Here is a 24,629-nt window from a genome sequence, read left to right on the forward strand (position 1 = left end):
TATGAGATATGTCCCGAAGATATCATCTTTTGTTACTCTCCGTTGAACATGAGTACTCTCACAAATAACTACTCAATACTAACATGTTATCTTTTCAATAACGTAAATAAAAATAATAAAAAAATGTCTGTGAAGACAAAAAAGATACTAAGGCGGTATTTGGCAGTCTGAACCGCCAAATACCAGTCTCATTCACTCTTGTGTTTTCTTTAAATACTGAGTAATTATGTACGTTGATCATAATAGTACGTTTCACTAGTCTATTATTAACTAGTCCTGGATTTTGGTCTCAAAATCCAACCCCTAGGATTGTTGGTGAACGTAACTAATTAGGCCCTTAAAAAGAAATTTGGTTTGGAACGGTCTAAAAAATAGATCTATCCTACAAATCCTAAATCGGTCTCATTTAAACTTCAATCTAAAAGGGTTATGTAGATGAAAAAAAGATGACGTCATGGGTGGTTTGAATTGTGAAAATGGAGCAAGAACACGCTAGATGAATTTAAATGTGTTGCAGAACCGGACTTTACTACTCTTTCTACAAATTAAGCCCAGTTTGAATGACAGGACCGTTCATTTTCATACTTATTATAGAAAAAATATTACGTTTTACCTTGGAGGCAAATTTTTTTCTGAGGAGCAACTCTTTTTACAGTACTAAGGATTTGTGAGAGTTCACTCAATCGCTCAAAAAATGGCTCATTTTGCTCTTTTTTGTATTTAAATGTAACATATTTCTAAACTGGTATCATATAAATAAAGAAAAATTTGGATTCTAGTAAGATTACAGAACAACTTTTCATGATTCTTTGATGGCATCTTTCAAGCGAAATTCCACTTGTAAAAACCCTCCTTCATTAGGCTATCTTTTTGGAGGAAAAACTATCTATATAATACAATCAGTGTTATGATTATATGATTGGATATATATGGGACCCATATTCTGACAACATCCAATTAGAGGAAGGGGAAATTTGGATCAAAATTGACTGTTGAATAGTCCACCTTCAATTTTGGAACAAATAATAAACACTTTTGCGCCAAATTATAAAGTTGAGCAATTTTCAATGGTGGTGATGATTTGATGCCTCTATTTAATATATTAGCTATGAATGTGGACGTTGAACAGTCTTTATGAATAATATAAAGTAGCATTTATTCCTTTAAATCATCAATGTAAAACCGTACTTTTCTTTAAATACAAATCACACTTCATATTTTAAGTGATCCTTTTTCAAAATTAAAAAAAAAATCGCTCAAACACTTTGAGTCTAGTAATTACCAACTTATTTTTGGTTATCCCTGGCATTCAGGATAAAATCTTTGGAAAATGATGGATCAGGAGTGGGGAAAAAATATATCCACGATTTAAAAACGACGAAATATCATAAAAAACCCAGGGTAAAATTCGGTTTCAGACCGTATCTCAAACCTATAGCATACCTATTTATTCGATATTCACGCTGCTACAATCAAATCTATATATATATGTCTGTATTTCAGTAAATACTCCCCTTCGAAAATATATCTGGGCAAAAGGGAAGGCCTTTATTTAGCATTCTCCCCCCACCCCAACCTCCTCGTTATATATTTATAATTGGTGGAGGATGGTGACACACACAGGGCATAAAGTCAAATAAATGCTTTGTTGTATTTAGAGTTACCAAATCAATAATAATATTGTTATGGAATTTTTGATTGACGGAGAGGAACAAAAAAAAATTGTGCTCTTGTTATTGCGTTGTACATAATTGTGGGGCCGTAACATAAAAACATTCTAGAAGAAAAAACAAGAAACGGAAAAAAATCCCAATGTATACTTTGTACTTCATAGGTACCACGAGCGGTATTGGACGGCATACCCTGGAGTAATTAAGTGAGGACAGTAAGAAAACTCTTGCTTAACTAATATAGAAGATAACTCCCTAAAAAATCCTCAGTTTGTGGCTCAGCTTTTTTCACGAGCAGACTCACACGTAATTCAGTCCTGAATATCCCTCCTAAAAACTTGATGTCGTGACACGCCTTAATCTATTCTTTTTTAATCCATTTTAGTACGCACCAGGACTGCAAAACTCGGTAAAAATAAATTCACCGACACCGACTTCTACACAACATTTTTTAGTAATATATTTTATACCCTATATAAGTACTATTGAGTCTAGAGACTATAGATGTAATTTATAGCTATAGGCAGTTATTTGTTACATCTACTAAATAATTGCACCAGGTATAAAGAAATGTTTAGAAAATAAGATATTTAACAAGATTTAACAACAAATGAAATGGATCAAAATCTATGTATTGCTAATAGATTCATACGCTCTGAACATAATTGATGGACTCGTAACCAAGGAACGACAATACACACAGCCTCTCAATACAACACTACACTTTACTCTGACGACATTGACTATTCACAAGACTATGTAATCAACTAGCATGACTAGTGACTATGCTCTATCCAACATAATAATTTAGCCTTTAAGAGATGTTTGGGAATTGTGATTGTATGGACTAGAGAGTAGTTTTGAAATATGTGAAGTAAACTTATTCTTAACTTTCAAGTTTAATAAATTCATAGGTCTTAATACCTGTAATTTATAACCAGTTTGGGAAAAAAACATTACAAACACTCAATGTAAGCCTTAGATTATAAATTAGTTTTCTTTACATAGATTTAGTAATTTTTGTTGACGGAGTGCGTACAAATTTTCGGACTCTGAAGCTCCGGTACAGTCAGTTCTAAAGACCGAGGGTCTTAAGGGCCGGCCCAAGGAATTACAAGACTAAAACGCATAAATGCAGACCAACATACCACTACACGTAACTACTCAATACTTATATCAATTCATATGACGTGTTCAGCTGTCCTCAAGAATGAAAGAATACTCATAAGAGTTTGAGAAAAAAAAATTAATAGGTTGAGATGATGTGTGTTTTAACATTAATATTTTTTGCTTTGATTAATATATAATGGTGATCCACACTTTTTTCGAATAAAAAATCTACAATACCAACTTTCTCTGTATAAACATAAATATTTACATTTGGATAACATTTCAAGACTTTTCAAACACTCGGTAATTACAAACTGTTTATAATATTCAAAGGAGTAACCTTCATTCCCCTTTTCAAACGTCCTTTGTATTTTCTTGTCTATGTAATGTTACAGCCTACATTTCCAACACCAAAATCTCTTTGTCATTCACATAGATTTTTGTGAAAATTAAAAACACAACACGATCCTTACATAAAATACTATTTCTCCCTCGTGTATAATTTATTAATTAATTTGCTATCTCAGAGTCATCACCAATCTGTTTCCAACTCAGTTCAAAATGATCATGTCTTATCTGTCAATAATACTTACTTTGTTTAATCAATATTTGCCAACGGATTTTACAACTGGTATAAATTTATATCAAAAGTATGTATTGTGTAATCATGTTAGTAGACACATCATTTTTTATAAGACTTTGTAATCTAATCAAATGTTATATCTTATTTACTCTAGATTAAGTATTATTAGGTAGACAAGGGACTCTTGATTCATTTATATCTTGCTGATTCCCCCGCTCACATGGAGTATGTAGCTAAGTCGTTACAATGGCCTTGATCCATAGTACAGGGGGCCCCCACATAAAGTGATTTCAAACACCGCAGATTTCGCATAACGCGGTAATAAATTATAAAAAACTATATGGGTGTTGAAGTTAAACAATGTAGGAGTTTAAGAGTTCGATCGTGATTATTTACTCCTATAATATACAGGGAGCGGGGATCAAATTGTCGCCAAAATATTTTTCTACAAAAAACAACACAAAATATACATTTTTTAACTTTTTTATTGAAAATTAAAACTATGACGAGCATATATGTAGGTATAAAGTAGCCATTCATTCGATATAATCACCGTTGGCATCAATAACGGCCTCAATACGGCCTCTTCTAACCATCTAATTGTCCATGGCCGCAGGCTCTTCTAACCATCTAATTGTCCATGTTGCCGAATACCTCCTTGATGGAGTCCATCAGGCTGGCCTTGGTGCTATGGGGATGTCTGTTACTATGTCTCTCGACATAGCCTCACACAAAATAGTCCAAAGGATTAAGGTCGGGAGAGTTAGGAGGCCATAAATCCTTGGTTACGACGTCATAACAGTTCTCGGTTAAACACCTTCACTGCTGACCACCCCGAACACCATGACCATTGCAGGGAACTTGGTCTTCATTACCTTCCTCACATGGCTGGTGCAGGTGGCTATCCACCTGTTGTTCTGCTAGTTGACCTTCTGATCTTGACAGAAATTATTTTCATCAGAGAAAAACCACAGCATCCCGGGCTGCTTTGGGTGCTTGAGCTTGTTGAGCAATTTTGTTGACTTCATCAGCCTGTTGTTCTTTGCCTTCTGGGTCAAGATCTGGCCCACCTGCGTCTTGTAGCTCCTGCACCTTAAATCCTCAGATACACAGTCCCTTATTGTTTTCTCATGTCAGCCCAGATCCCTCGCCATGGCCTTCATGGACCTGGTAGGGTCATCCTCAACCATCTTCTTCACCTTGTCGACAAAGTCGGTGTCCCTGACCTTCCTGTCGGCGCCCTCCTCCTTGGGTGCCCTCTTTATGGTGACATCAACATCCCAGGTGTCCTCTAGCTTCTTACGGATACGCTGAACAGTCCGTAAATTCACTCTTAAGGTTGAACCAATCGTTGAATTGGAGATTTCACCTCCATTATCAACCAATGCCATGACTACGGCGGACCTCGAAAGCTCCTCGTTCCACTTATAGCTCTTTATCTCCTCATATGATGACGGCATGATGCTAACTGAACTACGTATCGTCATCTGACGAGACTAGCTTTCCTATTTGGTAACCGGTTTTTTATTTGATAATGCCGTCTTCAAGCTATCAAGGTTTAAAGTAGGCGACAATTTGATCCCCGCTCCCTGTAAGTGTATAATTTCCATGGGGGAAGAGTACTGCAAGTATTGGAATTGATACAACTAGTCTTAAAACTTTTGCCTATTATATAAACTTGAGATTAAAAATTTTGCTGAATTGTATTGATTAGTTTCCCATGATTTAAATCATATAGTATTGAAATGAATTCAAAATGAACTTATTCGACCCAGATTAAATTTTACAACTATCTTGTTTCGCATACATTATTTTAAATAATGTATGATGAATAAAATGTTTTTATTTTCTCCACTATACTAAAGGAAAAATAGTCAACAGTGGACTTGAAAAATAATATCTCCTATTTTACAAGTTTGAGTATTAATAAAGTCCCCGTACAGAGGGAATTTCATTTAACGCGGATTTTCCTTGTTCCAAAAAGCAGCGATAAGTTGGGAACACTTGGTTTGTGTCTGAAAATCCTAAGCCTGTCGGAGACCGTTATGATTTTTAGTCAACCGAACTAATTGGGTCCTAACCCATTATTGACCAAACCGCCCTAAACTGGTTTTTTCAGTATGTGCTAATATATACCATAGACCGCCCGAGTATTATTTTTTTAAATTTCCGATTCATTAAGAGATCGTTCATTTGTAAATTTGACAGTATTCCATTGTGTAGAGTCGGATGTATCACGACCGAAATATATCATAGAATAATAATATTATATATAAATTTTCTTTTGTAATTATTTATTATCTACAATTTAATTTAATGAAATATAATTAAAAAGTGTATATACACACAGCTCAGGACAAATTAACAAAAACCGAAAAAATCGGTCTCAATATTTGAAAACAATTAAATTTCGTTCTACGGTCTAAGATCGCGGTCTGGTCCGAAATATCTAATGTCTAGTTATAACTTAAATCCAATGTATCAAAAATATCTTAATACATTACTATTTAGTGTGAGATAATAAATGAACCATTATATTTGCAAGGATAAGATATCTTTCTCTGATAATTATCCTATTTTATCTCACAACTAATAAGTTTTTTTTTTTGTTTTTGTTCTTTTTAGACAATTGTGTTGCATTAGATTGATCATTAAATATATTTTATCTACGTTGAACAACAGTATACTTTTGAAAGTTTGTTCCTTCAATTTAACAAATATATCAACTCTTGACCCTCAAATGATGTCACTTCTGTTAATGGTGCAATCTGAGAAGTCAGCAAAGACGTTTTATAGTGTCTCTATAATGTTCAAATCGAATATTTTTATTGGAATCTGCATATTGAGAATAGATTTTTATTTTTGGCGCATTGTACCATCACTTATCTCTTCAACTAGAGCTTATTTCCGCAATTTTACTTCTCCTCATCTTTGATAGAACAGGGGCACTGCAAATACATTGAGCACATCCATAGAGAAATAAATATTAGGCCGGGGAAAAAGTAATTATATCTTATTCATTATTGCCTACGATGAAAGCCTTGTTAAGGTGTGAGTGTATACTACAAACGCTTTTCAGACAGTATTGCGCTTCGCTGATTCAGTCGTGAATTATCCTGCGTCGAGTAAGGAATAAGTTTACCATAATTTACATTTTTACTACCTGAAAGGAAAAACCCGCCAGAAAAATCAAAGAAGATTAGCAACTTATACGGGGTCGATACTCTTTCGGTTGGTGTTGGAGGACATTGGTTTTGAGCGATTTTGTGTACCACTCAATTCTACCCTCTACTGTGAACAACTCGACCGATGCAGAATAGGAGACAACAAGACATAACCTAGACAACGCCAAGCCGCACACATCTTTGATGACTCCCCAGAAGTTCTTATGTCTCCACCCTACAGTCCGAAGACGGCACAAGTGACTACTACCTGTTCATATCTATAGACAATACGCTTGGTGCTATTAATGAGGCCTCAACAGAGGCATCTAAATGGGGTTTCCGATTTTTTCCCAATAGAGGAAAGGGCTCATATGAGAAGGGCATTATGAAGCTGGATCCTTGTTGGCAACAAGTTATCAAACAGAACAGGGCATACCTGGCTAAATTGGGTGATTTATAACACTTGTTATAAAGTATTGAAATAAAGCGAAAAATACGAAATTACTTTTTTCCGAACCTATTATATGGAGGCAACAAGGTATTTTTGATGGCAGTTTGGCCTTGTGTGGTAGAAGTATTTTTAAATATACATCTCGAGTAGAGTTCAGCTGCTATAAAAATAGAATGGGTAGGGATATCCTTGGTTTAAAGAACAATTATAGACTAATCAATGTCCACCATACCCAGCTGAGTTAATCGAATTAATTATACGATTGGCCAAAACAATATCCCAAAACAAAATTAACTCCCTGTAACTGTCCTTCCTTTTCTAACTATTATCTTTCTCCGGTTCGACTATCTCCGACTACTTGCTTCCAACTAATTTTCATGTTCTAATTACATTTTATATATGAACTAAATGACTTCGATCTGAATTGTATTTATCATGTATTAGTCATTCTTAAATAGTAGATATTCATATCATCAATTTCGTGCTCTTGATTGTGCTTGGATAAAACATGAAATAGTATAAGAATTTTAAAAAGCTGAGCCTCTCCTTGCAGGTGATGCTACAATTCTTTTTGTGAGCAGCTGAAATTCATTTCAAGATATTTCCAAACTTGTTACATCCATACATTTATTTATATATGAGCACATCTTGCAAACTCCTTAAATTATTAAAAGTAGCAATGCTTTAAATTAAAATGGCGTGTACCACACCAAAAATGACGTAAAAGGCCTCAAACTTTGTCAAAGTCAGTTTTAATATATCATGCAAATATCAATTTAATGTAGTGTCATCAATTTTGACGCTCACAACAATGTTCTTTTTCATAAATAACATAAAGAAATGGGGGGGGGGATTCTTATTCAATATACATATTATATAGATATTAATCATAGAATTATTAGATATGATTAATACAAAAAATAATCAAATGCATTGGATGTGAGGAACAAAGTCCACTGTTTGGCAACAAAGAACAAATCTATCTAATGTACAATCAAATGCAACCCAATTGCTTAAAAAAAGAGAAGATATTTAATAAAACCACTATATCAAATGGACCGCAGAAGAAAAGGAGTGGCATTCACCATATGTTTAAGGTCCAACCTACTAATAGAGCGTTTGCAGTTAGCATTATCATTCGTTGCCTTAACTCCAAATGGGAGCTCAAAGTTAATATTTTTACTACATAAAATGAAGAAATATCATTTAAATCCTGATAAAACTTTATATAATGACTTTATGAATAAAAACATTGTATTTCATATAGCTTGATCTCAAAGACAAAGACTGATATTATAATTACATAGGTATGCCAAATGAATAGATAATAAAAATCCTTACGAAATGTGTATTCGTTCAATTAATGTTGTTTTGTTGTTCCGAGCCTAGCAAATGCCTATTTATTGTCTATAATATGTAAACACTAATGTATTTTCAATATCTATTAGTGTCTGACATACATAATTGTAGTGTGTAACTTAAAAAAACAACACATACAATCCATAATTATGAAGAACATACAGTCCAATATTTCATAACACATATTGGAGTCAATGATGATAGGCTTACGATATAAATTTGTGAGATGATCTAAGATACCTAAGAATTTCATGATGAATTTTAGTTGCTTTAAGTAGTGCAATTTGCGGACCACTCAAAGGGTCCATTAAACATATTTGTAGATAGAAATAGACAAATATTAGATAATCCAGGCTCAATTTTGAGACTTAATCATTCTAGCATGATTTTGTGTTGAGGAGCCACATATTATAAACCTAAACGTAAGAGAGAGAGATATGTTTTTGATTGAGTGTAAGGGGTTTTCACTCCAAATATAGGAAGGTAGTAATTCACACTTATCCTTAATCTTACGAAAAAAGTCTTACAAAAGTTGGTAAAATTCACTTTTGCATTGATATATGTAAATAAATACTTTTAATTTATGTTCATAAATTCAATTATTTACCTCGAAGTGACAAAATAATGCCCAAAATTTATACAAAGAAATCTTATAAGATTCATAGGAAAATTGGTTCTTTTCTGTCCAAGATGATCATCATCAAAAAAGATACTGACGTCACTACACGAAGACGTTCTATATTACTAGTGTTGTGCCGGTTCTTACTTATTAGGTCCAGTCCAGTCTTAAGGATGGGTCCAATCTATCATTGGAACCAGTCCTTATAATTTTTCATAAAAATATCGATGTTTTATTGAGCCAATTTAATATTTGATTTTTTTTTTTTTCAAAAAATTTTATGCTTTGTGAATGGATTTTGAAAAATTTCCGGGGAAAATTTAATTTTTTGAGAAAAGCTATGGATTTATGACATTTTTCTCGAAAAAACTTAATTTATTGAGAATAGCTATAGATTTATGATTTTTTTTTCCCAAAAAATTTCATTTTTTCTGAATAACTATAGATTTCGTAATTTTCCTCGGAAAAATTTAATATTTGAAATTTAATATAGCTTTTTGGAAAACAGCTTTGGATATTTAAAATTTTTCTCGGAAAATTTAATTTATTGAGCATAACAATGGATTTATGGAGAGAAAAAAATTCATGTTTTGTGAATAATATGGATTTTTGTAATTTTTCCGGAAAAAATTTCATTTTTTGAGAATAGCTATGGATTTATTAAACTTTTCTCGGAAAAACTTAATTTATTGAGAAAAGCTATGGATTTATAAATTTTTTCCAAAAAATTTCATTTTTTGTGAATAACTATAGATTTTGTAATTTTTCTCGGAAAAATTGGAAAACAGCTTTGGATTTTTCAAATTTTTCTCGGAAAATTTAATTTATTGAGAAAAACTATGGATTTTTGTAATTTTTCTCCAAAAAATTTAATATTTGAAAATTAGTGCAGCTTTTTGGTAAACAGCATAGATTTTTGTAAGTTTTTGTGAATAGCTGTGGATTTTTCCAAAAATTCCAAAAACCAACACCCCCCCAAAAAAAAAAAAAAATAATAATAATAATATATAATCCTCCGGACATCTCTGCTATTGGATGTCAAAAATGGGACCAACAGATAAAAAGGAACTTTTATGGTTTATCCTCTATTAAAAATATCTCACAGCCTAAGTTTTATTTTATATCTGACCCTAAAATGTATTCAAATATGTTCTTACATCGTTATAAAATCTTATTTCCATATTGTATATACAACTGAAATATTACAAGATATTTTTCTCCAATTCTCCTACTTTTCCCCCGTCTCTAATTGATCAAATCTAACAATTTTGAAGGACTTTACCCACATATTACTTTGATTTAATTATAGTATAAGTATTTATCATGTGCATCAAGTAAGGTTTTTTAATGCAAATATAAGTCTTTCTGCATTCTTCAAGCCATTTGATAAAGTTTCAAGAGTAATATAAAACTTGTTCATTTTATTAGTACAAACATCACCTTTGAGCTCTTAAAATGGCGTCCAAGTTTGATGCAATTATTGACGTCGGTGAAAAGGCTCCTTTCCACATAAAGAGAACGACATCTCCTCCCTTTTGAAACAATGTTAATGCTTCATTCTGAAGAATAAGAGGACAGTTCTTCTATTAATTATGTTTACATTTTGTATATACATATATTTAACTAATGCATTTCTCGTTAAATGAGGCTGCAGTAGCATTTAAGAAAAATAACATTAATTTCACTTAACGAAAAATTGTTATGATCCTCCTCATGAGATAATCATATAATGAGGAACATATTAGATGTTTAATGCACCAATAAGAACAACAGAGAGAGATAATTTTAAATAATAGTCATGTTGGGATCACGCCCTTTGCTCTCTTGTGCAACAACGATTTAATATTTTTCTATAATATAAGCTATGATTTCTTCATCACTACATATATATTATGAATAAGTTATAAGGCTCTAAAGAAGAAAGTCATTTTTCAGAATCAAAATGGATTTATATCGAGTTCAGAACATGACAAAAGAACCAATAAAAATACTTTTTAATCATAAAAAACACTTATACATAAGCTTTATTAATCCTATTTTTAATTTGGGGATTGTTTTAAGGGTAAAAAATGACTTTGAAGGAGAATAGTCTATAATTACTATTATCCAAGATATTTCAAAATTCAGATGACTGAGAGAAAAACTGAGATGAGTTTTGGAGTTTGCACTCAAAGATAAATTCCTTTCTTGGCTTGTATTCATTTGTACAAAATGAGGGTTCCCCTATTGTATTGTTTATTTGTATCAACTAATTTCTCTTTTTAACTATTTGAGGGTGTCGCAACCTGCACTTAAAGTTACCAATAGTAATAGATTTTATAGATGAAAGGGGTCATATTGGAGGCAATATTCGTCTTTTAAATCAAATTAAGGTCTTATAATTGATCTTAAATTATTGGGTATGTTAACTCGTCCCAAAAATTTGAATAAAAAGCCTAATATTGACTCAAATATGTCTATGAACTATTGGATACGTCATTATATATGAAGCAAATTAATAGATTGGGATTGTCTCTTTTACTTGATGTTTCTTCAATATTATTTTTATTTTGACGCACTAAATTGCTAATATATTGCAAATTAGAAAAAATGGATCGTCACTACGATGAACAAATGTATTCAAAAGAGCCAATACCGGGGCTTCTATAAGTCCCTTAAATCAAATATAGGTTCTAAACTATAGCTAACATCCTTGGGTATTTTAATTCATCCCAGTAATTTGAATAGTAAGCCTATAATTGACTCAAATATGTCTATGATACATTGTTGACCTGTGTGTACACAGTGTGCGACAGCGAATCGATCAGTAATTGATTCCCATGTACAATTTCGCCGCAATTTTCGAAAATAAAAGAGGGAGAGAATTGAAATTTTTACTGGTTTATTGGGATGTCACTAACTATATAATTTCTCAAAATGGACTCCCTTGACCTCTAGCATGGCATCGATCCTGGGGCGGAAGACCAAGCATCTCTTTCTCACAAATTCCTTTCTCATGTCCTACAACTCCTTGACCACTGCATCCTTCAGGGACTCCATATTGGGGTGAGAGGTAGCACACACCTTCCTCTCAATGGTGCCCCATGCCCCATAGTCCAGGGGGTTCAGGTCTGGGCTTGACGGTGGTCAAAAGTCCTTTGACAAGAATCCCTTGAAAGGATAATAATTGGTAGTGGGGTTGGTTTTTTGATTTTTTTTCGAAACACTACCACACTGTGCGAGGCTCAAGCCATCTTTTTTCAGCTCATTCACTTAAAAAGGAGCCTCTCCGAGCAACCGACGATCTTGACAAATTATGCCACCTTAAAATGGGTGTCGAAGAAGTCGGATATCCTTTTTCTTTGAACCTCCATCGTCGCTTTCAATTGTTATATGAATGGTTTTTTTTAAATTGTATATATTGGATTATAGAATTAGCTCATGTAACTTAAAATAGTTCAAAATAAGGAGTATAAGCTTTAAACATGTTTAAATCCTACTGCATTATTCCTTGTCGCGCACTGCGCATATGAATTTAAAAAAATACACAAACTCCTTTTCTTGGTTTTTGGAGCATTAAAATTGAGATCAGTACCTTTCTTAACCCGCCAGACAGTTGTCTTTAACGTAACAACGGCTATGACCATCCTAGAGCAAAGTGATTTATTTACCATGGTCACTAACTGAAGGTCAAAATAATACTAAATCAACTTTGTTCTGATCCCAACTAATATGACATCATTTGAAAGATCGATTTAATTTAATTGAAATTAAGTATGAATTGACCTTCTAGGTCTTGGGGATTTGAAGAAATGGGAAATTTTTTGTAGGCGGATATTTATTCACCGCTCTTTTTTGTTAAACGCAATGTACATATTTATGAATAAAAAGTCTAAGGAAATTTTGTTCGTTTTTAAAATATTATTAGTAATACTAATAAAAGAACAAAGCTTGTCTCTTCTGATTTGGATTTTTTTTAAATCCTTCCTCCCTCTCTTTCCGCCCACCTTTTGAAAAAAACCAACAATAACTCTGTTAATCATTTACACGCTTCCTCGTCATCTAAGTATTTGTTTTTGCAAATCTTGATTTCAAGGTTACACTAGTTTTATATACGTGCATAAATTGATAGAAAATCAACGCTAAAAAAAGAAAAATAATTCCAAGAGTTGATTTTTTGGTAATGCATACATGAATAGAGGTACATGCTTTTCTTGTGACTCGGTTCAAAAAAAAATTTATATTCGTTCTAGACGGATTTGGACCCATATTTTGACTGTCCATACCACGATCTCAGACAGTAATCACTTTCCAAAAAAATATTTTTTTTTAATCTTCCTTTAATTGGGTAGATGGAGTTGCACTGATTAGGAATAAGTAAATATTATAGTAATACATTTTCTTCATCTTAATCAGGAATCTTCTTTGAAGTCCATTTTCAGAAAGTACATTTCTTCCTCTAGGAATGACCGGGGCGCAATCCTACACATATTGAGTTTAAGCGAATAATTTCTCCTGATAGTGTTGTCCATTGAGCTACATCGATTCCACAACAAATTTTTTGTTGTGGCCTCATATCCTGATTTACAAATGTTGCAAATCACGCCGTTACTTCGTGTACACAAAAATCTTAAGTATATCTTGTTGTCAGCCATCGATATTTCTTCTTCATTTTCCCCTATAAGTGTTCTGAATGTTGATAGGTTGAATTAGCTCCTTTTAAGTTGATCTTAATAATTCAGAGCTTTTTCAGTTGTTGTTTTTTTAAGACAGAGGTTGTATGACACAATAAAGGTAACGACATGGTGACCAATAATTCTCAATATATAGACCAATTTTGAGCTCTCTATTTCTTTTGTACCAAATTTCTACTCTATCCTGATTTATGAGTGATACAAATATTATTTAAGCAACGCGTTAAGCTTCATATGACGTCATTGTAGGACGCTGATCATCATGTATGTACTTACCTTTAATGTAATACGTAACATTTCAAACGACAAGAAACAGGAAAAAAGTCCAAAATCAGTTCGTAGTAATTAGGCAATACTTCTAAAATATGGAATTATTATTCAATAATTCTTAAGAATTGTTCACAACATTTTAACAAGAGCTAATTCAACCAATCAACGTTCAGAAAACTGATTAGGGCAAATGATGTAGAAACATGTATAGCTGACAATCGATTATAATTTTTTTTTTTTTTTTTGTGAGACAGATACAGTGGGATTTTGGTTTTGAACCCGATTCAGACAGAGAAACGTTCCAGAGTTTACTTCATTAGAGGACCAAATTAATTATAATTCCAAATTCAATTATTATTCGATTTTTAAATTTATATTATATTAGGTTGATACGCATGTCCACAACGTTGGGATTGTTAGTTTTTTCTTGACAGATAAAAAGCTTAAGACGATTTTAAACTATTTAATAAAATGGGGTAAAAAAATCAATTTAGGGGAAAATTCATTCAAAACCCTTTTGAAAAATTGTTTATTCTTCAAAAAAAAAAAAAAAAAAAAAAATCGTCAAACCTTTTCCTCTTTAAAAAAAATGCTAACAATGCAAAATGGTTCATATTCTTAATAACAAGGATGAAACATCGCTTCGATCTTTACATTTGAGTGAGTGGATTTAACCGGAAATAAAGGGGGAACCCATTGGAAGGACCAAAGGGGTAGAGAAGGGTACAAAGACAACTTTACATACTTTATTAAGAAGGAAGTGCGGATGATGCGCAACTATATACATATAAACACATAATATCAAGTATGCAGTTTGAAAAAGCCAAACACGTAACATCCATTGAATACGTTTAAAAAAACTGGATTTGAGGATCTTTGTAGTTATAGATATTATAAATAGAGATATTTTTGTAAGAGCCCCAAGAAAAGTCGGTGGTAGTGAGATAAATGTACAACCTGAATTAAGAACATGGTAAATATCAGCAGCCTGTTTCTACTGTTATAAAGAGAAGAACCTCCTTCTACATTGATAACAGCATTAGTGCAGAAACAAAAGTTATTGTTATATTTAAAGTCATTTAGATTTGCTTTGTTATGCATTTTTCAATCAAGTTAATCCAAGGATATGAAAGAATTTTTCTTTCTGAGAGATAGCCACGATTATTAAATAATGAAGAAAATAGAAGAAAGATCACACAGATCGACCGTTTTTTCTTTTTGTCTATATGTTATCGCTACAGAGTGGAAGTTGTAGTTATTTCTTTACTCTTACGACTGCTTGCAGCTGATCTAATGAAACCCTATGACAACTAAGCTGCTCTCCACTCAAAGATGCTTTAAGTTGTCCAAAGTGATCATGTTAATTTTCTGTTTCTTTTCATTTTACATATCACTGTTGAAAGCATATAAATTTTAAACAAAATAAAATATAATACTCAATAACAACCAACTCAAGCTGGTGGGCTCATAACTGAAAGTTGGTAATACTCTGAAGAGATGTGGCATTTTCTAGAGGGACAGTCTTTAGTAGCCTCAGTAAATTGACTTATTGAAATATGAGGTGAAATTTTATTCTTATACCGGCACAACCATTATGTTTTAACCTTACGAGTCATTTTTTACACTATTCTGATGAGCAATGTTGTAAACCCATAATTAACTGTCGATTGCTAAGACAAACATTGTCATAGTTGCCGCCACCATTAGCACACAGTTCAAGAATAGGGTTGAGATCAGAGAGCTCCTCTGTGCGGGATTGTTCTAGATGGTCATCTGGAAGATGATTTGCAAAGTATCCATTCAGTTGAAAGGTCAGGGAGGACCTCAGACACTCTTCAGGGGCAGGAAAGGAAACCCTTTGAGTCTCACAACCCCCAGAATTCGACCTTCAAGAAAATAAACAAGTCCCTATCAGTGGTGTCTGGAGCTCTAAAAAAGGTCATGGATTTCAATACTTTGTACGTTAAAATGGGTGCATAATCACAGTTGGGCCGGTATGCTCTATCTTCATGAATAAAGGAAATAATTATGAGCCTTAAAAAACTAAAAAACACTGTTGGGTTTACAAATACATATACAAGAATTACCTCCCTCTTCCATTATCCTATTATTTTTTTTTATCCATGAATGTATGTATCTATATATTTCTTTTAATAATACAACGTATAAAAGGGAACTGCAGTTACTGCAATAACTGCCTCGCAAATTTATTTTATTTTTATTGTAATGTCCATACATGTTGTTGTTGTTTTTTTAGGCCCCTCACTCCCAAATGCAGACAAAATTGCATTATATCGTCATCCTATTCTTTGGGATGATTGAAATTTGTTACCAAGGCCTCACACGCACACATCCTATGCTCCCACAGATACATAAATTACATCCAATAAAAACGTGATTAACAAACACGTATTTACTTATTCATATAAATATTAATTGTGAGTCCTATTATTAGTGGATTACATAACAAATTGAGTAGGGAGATTTTTTTTTCCTAGGCATCCTATGATGTGAGTATATACTTGATCTGTTTGCTCCGTGTGGGCATACTCCCATTTTTCTTACAAATGAAATGGTTTGAGAGGTCTAAATATTTGCAAAGTCCGTTTTTTTATATTGTCCCCAGCATAATATCGTTTAATATATGTATAGATGGAAGTCGTGTGTATATGGGGCATGTGAAAAAAACAACAACCATAGATCAACATTGTCACCTTGACAATTTTAAGAATGCTTTGGAGGAGAGCAGATTAGCTGCCATGACATTTCATTAGATCAGCTACAATCAAGGAAATAAACGGGGGGGTCATTTACTAATATTACTTTGATGTTGATCCTCGATTCTACTCTGAGTGAGTCCAATAAGGATCCCAATTATAACTCCGCTACAAATACTCAAAGTTACTTTCCGTCTTTTATGAGCACATACGGATGTTCAACCAGGTTTTGATTATAATTGAATGTAGTAGGAAAATAAGTTATCTTGCTGAAGAAAGGAAAATTCATTCTCCGAATTACCAATTTCTGAAAAACTGGCTAAGTAAATAAAAATACACACGATTTACATCACTAGTCTAATATACAGAGATGTTAATCGGTTGCATTGCTCGCCCGGTTTTTTTTCTTTTTCTGAGCAGCTATCATTATCATAATTCATCAGGAGTGAACTTCATTATCCCCTACATACAAGCTATCATTGATATATATATAAACTAGGGAATATAGTGATATATTTTTGATAGGACTCAATTTATTATTTGGTCCCACTTTGACATTCAATAGTGCACTATTTCCTTTAATATTAATGGGGGAAAAAAAGTGTTTTAATTGTGCTAAAACTATGTTGTTTAGGCCTCAAAAATGCCTGACATCAAGAATGTTGGCTTCAAATGGCCAACGGAGAGTTGTTTACCCCCAAAAAAGCGAATACTAATGATCCAGATTTGACTGTTATTTATTGTCTGTGATGCTAATGGATAGTTGTTGTTTTTTATCTCGTCCGTTTTTTGGAGTTAGCAAACAGAAGAGTGGATTTTCCATTTGTTAAGCTGCCATCATGATTAATTAAATTCATGAGGAGTGAACGTCCTTTTTTACTGCATGCAAGCTATCCTTTATGCATCATAAACCGGATGGAACATTTACGTGAGCTCATAAAAGATGGAGAGCAACCCTCCGTAATATTTTTTTCGGAGTTATAGTTGTAATTACTCGTTGGACTTAGAGCAAAACTAAGGATGAAAGTCAGAGTAATTCTTGTTTATGCCCTTCTTTATATTATTCTCCTTCTCGTTACATCAGCTCGTAGCACATCAAATTAAACATCATGATGATGCTCTTCTCCAAAACGTTCTTGGAACTCTCAAGGTCACCGTGTTCATTTCAGTTTTATTCTTGTTTAATGTGTATCAGGGGCGTCCACAGGGGTGGGCTAGAGGGGTTGTAGCCCCCACCCCATCCCAAATTTACAAGAATTTGCTGTCGTCACTGAGGCAAATTATGCAGCAGAGGAAAAAATTTAAATTTTGATTTTTTTTTTGTCAAAAAAATGAATTTTGAAAAAAAAAAAATTTTAAATGAATTTTAAAAAAAATCAAAACATTTTATTTTCTGTAGTAGCTATGAATTTTTAAAATTTTCTTCGAAAAAAATTAAATTGGGAAATGTAGGTTATGAATTTTTTTCTAGAAAAATTTAATTTTTCAAAAAATATTCCAACAAAATATCCCATCATTTTATTATTCAATGAATTTTATTTGCTGAAGGTAGCTATAGATTTTAAAAATAAATCAAAAATGTTATATTTGATAAGTAATTTTTCAAATTTCTACAAATAACAAAAATAAACAGTCCTGTGGACATTCATACTTTTTGATAGGAACAATCCCCTAGCAATTTTTAATATCAAATATACATTTTTAAAGAGCAAACTGCTAATAATTAATTAGATATACATGTCTGACCTTTCCCTACAACGTACAATATATAATATATCAAATATATTAAAAATCGTACTAAAAACGGAAATAGATTTCTTATAGAACGAATAAAACAAAAGGTACAATCATATAATATAACTATTTCATTTAGAGTGAGAGAGATAGAAAGAAAAAAAATATGAAAAAATATAGTCGGATCATATTACATTAAATATGGTACGACAACATAAAATCAATATTGAACAAAAGTCAAAATTACAGCTCAATATTCTATTAACATACTTCAGTCAATAGTGGGCGTATTAATCAAATTTATGAGATGAATTAAGATCACCAATAATTTTAACTATAGTTTAGTCCTTGTATTTGATTTAAGAGACGAATATTGGTCCAATACAGGGAGAATTTTTTTCCCCCCCCGTCATTATAGCAAATTATGCAGCAGAGCAAAAATGCGATGCTTTGTGAATAGCTGGGGATTTTTGAAATTTCTATTCAAAAAAATTATTTCTATGGACTTTTGAAAATAATTTCAAAATTTTTATTTTTTGAGAGTAGCTATAGATTTTGAAATTTTCCTACCAAATAATGTAATATTTGATACATCATTTTTGATTTTTTTGCAAGAAATTTATTCGCTCTGAATAACTATGGATTTTTTTTTTTTTTCAAAAGTTAATATTCGAAAAAAGAGTTCCAAAAAGATTTGGTTTTCTGTGAATAGCTATAGATTTTTGAAAAAAAAATTAAAAAAAATTTAAATAAATAAAAAAAATTAATAGCTATGGATTTTTGAAAGAAAATTAAAAAAGTTAAATTGTTGTATTTTTTTTTTTAATAAAATTCCAAAACCCAGAGCCTCCCCCCTCCCCAAAAAAAATAACCCTGCCAACTACAATATGGCCTTTTTCAACAATAAAAAAAAATCTGTATGTTTCGGCTACTTACTGTGCAATTTACAACGTCTCCAAGGGATGAAAAAAATTATTTGTTCATAGAAATTGACGAATATTCGTTTAAGGATACAAATCTAACCCACACTCAATTTGAGGGAAAATTCACTCCAACATACTTTTGTGTTTGAGCCAAATATTTGGTCTCTCAACATGGAAAAATCTTGTACAAAAATTAAGAAGACAAGGACAAAATCCCAATCAATGTATATTTACTTTTATGTTTTCATAGGCATATTTGAATTAATTATAGGCCATATATTCAAACTTATGGTATAAGTTCAGATACCCTTTAATTTAAGTTATAGTTTTTCAGAACTTTATTTGATTTAAGAAACTTATATATTCCCCATAAAAAAATCCATGAATTTATAATTATTTAATTGTGAAGAACAAGTTGACTACTTTCAATAGAATTTGCGACACACCCAAAGGGTTAATAAGAATAATTTCTTGATCACTCCAGTTTATTTTTGTGCTGACGGTACATATATATATATATAAAAAGAAGGAAAGATAACAAAATAAATAGAAGTTAACTAAACCTTTAAAACGGAAAAATACAAAATATATATGTTGCCAAAAATAAAATAAATCTGTGGCCATTATTTCTAGTTATAGGTTTCTTAACGAGTATAAACTATTTATGTATTGTACAAGTGAAATGAAATACGCAGATGGGATAGAGTAAGACAACGCAATACATTTTGTACGCACTAAGATTTTGTATCGCATTTCCATCTTGATGAAGGTTAATAAGCCTGTATGAATACAGCCCGAATATATTGCTGATTATAAAAAATGGAGTAGGCGTTATTCACGATACCAAACGTGAATATACAGAGTGCAGACTTCAAATATTTGCGATATTTTTGGTTTTTTTAAATAAATAGGGATAACTTCATCAGTTTTTAACTGATTTTAATGAAATAAAAACAAGAAAATTAATATATTTTCATATTAAAAATGAATTTATTCAATGTAAGAGCCCTCTTCTTCCTCAATGACTTGCTCCACCCTGCTCTTGAGCCTGCTGCAGGCCCTCTTCGCCAGGTCCATAATAGCCGCCTGCTCTTTGATGGAGGCGATCAAAAGGCCTTTGCAGTATGAGTACGTCTGTTGGTCCTAACCTCCAACCCACCCCAAGAAGAAATAGTCAAGGGAATTTAGGTCTGGGGAGTTAAGAGGCCAGGTGTCCGTATCAATAAAGTTGTGGGCATGCTCCTTCAGCCATTCCATGGACATGGCGCAATATGCCACGCCCACGGACGGTTCCCAGCATCCTGCTGGATTCAGGGGAACACCTCAGTGCCCAGGTCATCCAGATAAACGTCCTTGTTAACACTCAGGCCAGTATCAAACATGTGGGGCGGTATGACGTCGCCCTCGTTGAAGATGCCCTCAAAGACCATGGGTGTTGCTAGAATTGCTTGCTTTGCTACTGTTGTGCACCAATGTCATGATGACGGGGGACCTCTTTTCCTGTTCATTGAATTCAATAGGACACAGATGCTCCCATGATAACTTCCTTGATACTAACGAACAGCTGATTTCCATATATATCTGTTAGTATATTGGCAAGACTGATATCTTATGTCAGTCTTTGAGTTATGAGTGTATGGCGACTATTTGAAGTCCACACCCTGTATGTACGAGCATAACGACGTCATAATGATCATGAATAACACCCTTAAATTTGCATTAATAATTGCTAATAATACATTCCTCATTCATAAGGATCATATTAGGGAATTATATAGTTTTATGTTTTTTTAGAAGTAGGTGTATTACTCCGATAAATGTGTAATCATCTTGGTATCTTATCAATCACTTTGAATTACAATTGTACAAGTAGTAACAATATACATACAACAATTACAGGCCTTATCAAACATTGATAAGAGAACCAACATGTACATTAAAAAGAAGAAAATGTGATCAAGTTTCATGACATTCTATTATATGCAGATTTTGTAATGTGATGAAAGAGCTCCCTCCCTCCTATCAAGCACGTCGTTAATTTATTTGTATCCTAAAACCTTTCCTTCAAACAGAAACATGGAGGGAGGAGGCCCATAATCATTTTATTTGTAGATAGTTCATTCTTACAACTATGGAATTATTATTCGATAATTCTTGACAATTGTTCATAGCTTTAAAAAAAGGTAATTCTAATCCACCAATCAATCAATTTTCAGAACATCGATTAGGAGAAAAAAAAGGGGGAAATCGACAGCTGACAACAACAAAAAGACACTTATTATTGTTGTGTACACGAAGTAATGCCATGCAAGAAATAGCCTTCATACTTAGTGATTAAAATCCTGTATACAATGGGCATCTTAAAGAAAATAAATACGGCAACCTGACAATTTGAAGAATTTTTTGGCAGGAGAGAAAGAATAACGCTCATGACGTTTCATTAGATCAGCTACACTAAAGGATTCTAGGCAAAGAGTGGACACTCAAGGCAAGGAAAGTAAGATTTAGTAGTTGTAAATTCTGATTAGCTTAAAATTAGAAACTGCTATATGTTCCTCCTGACGCGCAGCCAATTTGAATAATACGATATTATAGGTCAGTGTTAGGAAAATACATCTTCCTTGTCTTATGATTGAATTGTTTATTTTTCCCTTAACTGCTTTTTCCCTTGAGTCCTTTAGCTACAATCAAGTGTGACAAGGGTGGAAGGAATAAAGGACATAACCAAGGACATTTGCTATTACTCCCATGTCTATCCTCAATTCTTCTCTGAGCCCAACAAGGAATTACAATTATAACTCTGCAACTAATCCTCAGGGTTACGGTTTTGAATATAATATAATCTACTTAGGAAAGGATATTCACTACTCAAGAATTAAATAAGTATGGGTAAAGCTAAGGAACAGGAAATTCATTCTTCAAATTACCAATCAATCCCATATAAAAAACGGACTAGCTAAAAAAAATCCTCGTATTTACATCACTGTAGTCAAACTACAGTCATACTCAAAAAGTATAGAAGCATTTTTAGCGCGTGATCTTTTTTGTTGTAGAGTATTTTTGTTTTTATTTCGTAAAACTGTTATCCTTATTATTTCATTCTTGAAGAATCCATAAAAAAGTCTATGTAATCATGAAAAAACAAAGAGTAGCACTCATAATTTATTGGAAAGTGATAATATCAAGTCCCTGTTGGCCTCAAAGTAGATTTGAGGATCGAAACGGATTGTCCTTGCTTAAAGAGAAGTGGTACTTCTGTTTATTTCCATCATATCACAGCTAATTCAATAAAACTGCAACAGCTGAGCTACTCTCCTCGCAAACCTTCATCAAAATACCATGATGGCTGTGCTGTTGGTTTTCGATTTATTATATTTTTACACCCACTAAATGCTTACGATTTACAAACCTTGTTGTAGAAAAATAATAACGCATAGAGATGAAAACTATATTAGCCTGTCTAGCGTAAGGGATTTATACAAAAGATTCTTATCCATATAGTTATAACTGAGCCATGATGGTAGTTTGATTTAACGACATTATTTTTGACCATGAATCTTTATCCAATTATCCCCAAAAGGAGCAGCAATGGATTAAATAAGGAATTACAGGTCCTTGGATGATTTTTTTGCCTTTTACATACCAATAATTATTGGATAATATATTATATTCCAAAAAACTTTTACTCTTAATTAAAATGAATGTCCTTTTTGTACGGCTTTTCTGTGTTTTCTTGTTTGTTTTTTATGTTTTTCTGCTTTCAAGTTCTGATTACATAATTGATAATCATGTTATTCTACTCCATATATATTAATAATGAATGACCCTTTTACCTATCCAACAATCTAATCCCAATGAATCATCTTCAAAAATGTATTCGTTAGGCTCTTCTAAAGACTAAAGTCAATATATATTCACCTTATATGATATGGAACTCTTCGTTATATGAAAGAAGGAGTCCTTTATCTTTTTGACAAAGAAGTAAGGGATGGACAATGTTGTTAAATAGTGAAAACTGTCAAACATTCTATACACTATGAATCGGATTCACTTTGGGAGCATGAAACAAGCTTATTCGATGAGAATATACTGATAGATCATTCCTTCTTTTTCTTACCTGTCTTCTTCTGGGACTCCTCAAAGGTTGCTGTTGTCTTCCTAGTATTGGCGTTTTTAAGAGATGAACAAATTGAATAATTATATTATATCTTTGAAGACAAAAAATATTTCACAAATTTTTAAAGTAGTTTTTTTTATATATATATATAATACAAGGCAAAGAGAGAGAAAAAAAGAGTGATTTGCGTGGACAACAACTCACTCAGAATTCTGCATAGAACTGATGATCTTATTTATTGTTATTCGTTGTTAGGGCGGGCACTCCTCTCTTTGACGATGTAGCTACATTGAATTTTATGTTCTAAGAAGAAGAAGTGAGGGTGAGTGAGTGAGTGTGTGATCTGAATCTACACACACGCTTCCTCCTTCCACCTCGAATTCCTCTTCTTTTTTTTACATTAGTATAATTCCAGGCTGAATTGGCTGCGTTCTTCTTTCCTTCTCCTCTCTCTTTCTTTCCCTCTTTTTTTCTTCCTCTTTATTACTCATCATTTCGTATACATACATGCACACATTTTTTAATAATTATTTCACAACATTTTGATCAAAGCTACGTTTTTTTTGAAGGACTGTGGACTTGCGGCAATAACGGCATGTTTAACCAATGTTGTTGATTTTCGTAAATAGGTCGATGTGTGATCATTTTCACTAACGTCATCCATTTCATCATATTCGAAGGAGGGGCCGTCCTGGGGCTCAAAATTGATATTTTTACTATATAAAATGAACGAATTTCGAAAAGACTTTGGTTGAACTCCCAACAATTGAATTTACGAATATAAAAAGTCTTAAGACCTACATTGAATACTACTTGAGGCAAATGATAATCACTGATATGCTAATTAAATCAAAGTAATATGTACAAAAATCCCTAAATTTATACAATTAATTTTTTGTTTGATCGAAAAGTAGTATAATTAGAGAAAGATATGATATTCATTCCATTGTAATGGTTATTTACTTATCTCCAGAATGGAAATAAGATTGTATAACGATGTATTAACATATATTGAATATATTTTAAGGTCGGATATTTAATAGTATCGGGCAATCGAGAGATTATTGATAGTTACTAAAGTCCTTTTATCGGTTGGTCTCATTTTAACATCCAATAGTCGACTATCTTCCTTAATATTAATGAAAAAGGACTTTTATTCTTATAAAACTTGGTTGTTTAGGCCAAAATCCCCAAACTTTTTTTTTAATTCAACCTTTAAAATATGTGGCTAGACAATAT

The 24,629-nt window shown here is 32.5% G+C and overlaps 1 protein-coding gene across 16 annotated transcripts in view; it reads right to left on the reverse strand.

Moving 5' to 3' along the window:
* Nucleotides 1–23,722, reverse strand: part of LOC121124642 (EEIG family member 2) — a 61,888-nt gene extending 38,166 nt beyond the window's left edge. For 5 of the 16 annotated variants that reach the window (XM_040719824.2, XM_071891105.1, XM_071891102.1 and 2 more), the window contains exon 1: nt 23,391–23,722. The gene's annotated coding sequence lies outside the window, so the exon portion shown is untranslated. Of the gene's footprint in view, nt 1–23,191 lie in introns of all 16 variants that reach the window. The other 11 variants (XM_040719823.2, XM_071891104.1, XM_040719821.2 and 8 more) reach the window with 5 other exon arrangements.
* Nucleotides 23,723–24,629: the final 907 nt, after the last annotated feature.

The sequence above is a fragment of the Lepeophtheirus salmonis genome, chromosome 9 (genome assembly GCF_016086655.4).
Source record: "Lepeophtheirus salmonis chromosome 9, UVic_Lsal_1.4, whole genome shotgun sequence".
Taxonomy (NCBI): domain Eukaryota; kingdom Metazoa; phylum Arthropoda; class Copepoda; order Siphonostomatoida; family Caligidae; genus Lepeophtheirus; species Lepeophtheirus salmonis.